Below are 3,148 nucleotides of genomic sequence, written 5' to 3'. Positions count from 1 at the left end.
TAAACTGACAGTTTTGCTTTGGAATGGTTTAAAGACTGTTTATAACAGAATTTATTACTTTTAGAAATACTGGTATACTTGAATTGGACTATACCCATTTTACTATTTGTATGTAAATATATAGTATATAATTCTGTCTATGTGTGTCTATATAAATACAGCAATGAGCAAATGATATTTGACATGTCTAGACATGTTACGCTTGCCGTTTTAAAAGCAGATTAGGAGAAACTGCCGAGAATAAATTTAGAGCAACTGATACCGTCTCCACGACCTCTGACAACTTAAGTCCAGAGGAGGCCGTTGCTGCAGATCTGGCTGGCGGCTGTGGCGCCTGCGCACTCCCATCTTGCCCTGCCTGGAGCGGCCGCGCGTAGGTCTGGCCTAGTGGAAAGAGCAGGTGCCAGTGTCCTCCTTACTTGAAGTGGCCTTCCCTGCTGAGTTGGGTAGGTGACATGAACTGCAGTGACTTGGATGGAAATCAAGAGTTTAATGAGCAATTGAGAATGAAAGCACTGTACGGGGACATGAAGGATGGCAACGTCCAGAGAGATCCTTGGGGAGAAACTGCTTCTTGCTGGCAGCTGCCGGCTGACACCCCCTATGAGTGGGACCTGGACAGGAAAGCTTGGTTCCCCCGGATCACTGAAGACTTCATTGCCATGTATCAAGTCAACTACGGTTTCTCCGGTGAAGGTGCGCCTAGTTCTACTACAAACACACAGGGCGTCAGCTGTAGGATTGCCGGGGAACCTCCACAAAGAAAATGCCCCAAACTCACAGATCTCAGAAAGGCAGGAGAAAACAGAAAGGCCGAGTCAGGATGGTTTGATGTTGAAGAGGACAAAAATACAAATGTTTATGTGTCCGGTTTGCCTCCGGACACTACAGCAGAAGAATTTATACAGCTCATGTCCAAGTTTGGCATTATTATGAGAAATCCTCAGACAGAAGAACTGAAGGTCAAACTTTACAAAGATAATCAAGGCAATCTTAAAGGAGATGGGCTTTGCTGTTACTTGAAGAGAGAATCTGTGGAACTGGCATTAAAACTTTTAGATGAAGATGAGATTAGAGGCTACAAGTTACGTGTGGAAGTGGCAAAATTTGAACTCAAGGGGGAATACGATGCCTCAAGGAAGAAGAAGAAATGTAAAGACTATAAGAAGAAGCTGTCTCTGCAACAAAAGCAGTTGGATTGGAGACCTGAGAGGAGAGCCGGAGTACCCCAGAAGCGCCATGAACGGGTTGTCATCATCAAAAATATGTTTCATCCTATGGATTTTGAAGATGATCCACTCCTTCTGAATGATATCAGAAAAGATCTTCAAGTAGAGTGTTCAAAGTTTGGAAAAATTAAGAAGCTCCTTCTCTTTGATAGGCACCCAGACGGTGTGGCCTCTGTGTCCTTTAGGGATCCACAGGAAGCTGATTATTGTATTCGAACTCTTGATGGGAGGTGGTTTGGTGGCCGTCAAATTACTGCCCAAGTGTGGGATGGCACTACAGATTATCAGGTAGAGGAGACCTCAAGAGAAAGAGAGGAAAGGCTGAGAGGGTGGGAGGCTTTCCTCAATGCTCCTGAGGCCAATAGAGGCCTTCAGTGTTCAAACTCTGTCTGTGCTTTAGAAAGAGCAGGGCATTGCAGAGTAAAGCATGGTTTAGAGCACCCTAGCACAGTTAAAATGAATGCACAAGAAGTCTCAACTAGAATGACATTTCAAGAATCTAAAGATGAGAAAAGGTTTGAAAATGCAGAATATGGGGGGAAATCTGAAGAATACGCTTCAGAAAAAAGATGCTAAAGATGGTAGCCAAGAAAAAGAGATCAAAGATGACTTCCCAAAGAGAGTCTGAAAAAAGTAGTTCCATAAAAGACAATTTTAAGAGGGTATTTCTGGAAAGGAGCTGAAAAAGAATAGCATTGAAAGAGAACCTCAAATAAAGAGACTCAAAAACAATTACAAAGAGAATGCTCTTGCAAGAAAAACTGAAGAAAAGAACCTCGACAGAGTCTGAAGAGGAGACGAGTCCCCCAAATGTGTCTAAATCAGATGATTCCGAAAGAGAGTCTGATGACGATTACTCTGAAAAACAACTTGACGACAGCTCTGAAGAATTTGAAGAAAATATTCTCAAAAATGATCTTCGCAAGGATAGCTCTGAAAAGGAGGTTCATAGGAAGGTTCTTAATAAAAAGAAGAAAATGACTGTGAAAAATCAGAATTTGAAGATGACTCTTAAATAGCCTAAGAGGAAGACCCTGAGAGTTTGACCAGCATTCCACTGAAAAGACAGAGGAGGAAGATATATGTGAACAAGTATTAGATGGTAAGTCTGATGAAAAAGGGCAAAGAGGCAGCAGATATAAAAGAGCTTGAAGATGCAAATAAAAAGGAGGAAGAAGATGCAGAAAAGCTGTTTGATGATTCAGATGAAAAGGAGGACAAAGAAGATGCAGATGAAAAGGAAGTAATGATAGATGAAGTTGCTGAAGATGATGATTTCAAGGAGAAATTATTTCATGAGAAGCATTTCCGTGAGAAGCTGTTTGAAGAGTCGGGTAAGAGGGAAACTTTGGGTGGTTTGGGGAAAGTTACGGAAGAAGAAAGGGCCTCTGCCCATCGGCAGCTGCTGTAGACTCAGTAGCGACAGTGGTGGGGAAAGAATTTAAAAACTCACTTTTTACGGAAGGTCCTCCATCCACTTTTTTTTTGCACTAGTAGTGTTACATGAACATGTGTGTAATGGTAAGATGCTTCCTCTTAATATACCAAACTTTTTTTCATTGTTTTCTGTACTTAATGATTTTAAATATTTGTTCATTGGCTGTTTAGTTAAAACTTCACAGTTACAATGCAAGTGAACTAAATACTAGTCCTTTGTCAGACTCATTAAATGTGTACAAAAATGATAATGTGTGTACTATTTTCAATTGGACTGGTGGGTAAATTCACTTTATAAGCTATAGTCAAGTACAGTAATTGAATGTATAAGTTAAATTAAAATTTAAACTACTACAAAAACTGTTTAAAGTATTCTGATTGAAGTTTGTAATATTTAATAAAAATAAGTTGATAATATGCAGGTAGAAAATGAAGACAGGAACAGAGTTCATAAAAGCATTAAAATAACTTGCCAAAAAAAA

At 40.1% G+C, this 3,148-nt stretch overlaps 1 pseudogene; it reads left to right on the top strand.

Annotated features, from left to right (window-relative positions):
* The first annotated feature begins 320 nt into the window (after window positions 1–320).
* LOC102474245 (HIV Tat-specific factor 1 pseudogene) lies at window positions 321–2,866 on the top strand (annotated as a pseudogene).
* Window positions 2,867–3,148: the final 282 nt, after the last annotated feature.

This window comes from Tupaia chinensis, unplaced genomic scaffold, assembly GCF_000334495.1.
Source record: "Tupaia chinensis unplaced genomic scaffold, TupChi_1.0 Scaffold000338_1, whole genome shotgun sequence".
NCBI classification, from domain to species: Eukaryota; Metazoa; Chordata; class Mammalia; order Scandentia; family Tupaiidae; genus Tupaia; species Tupaia belangeri.
This window is presented reverse-complemented; position numbering and strand designations above follow the sequence as displayed.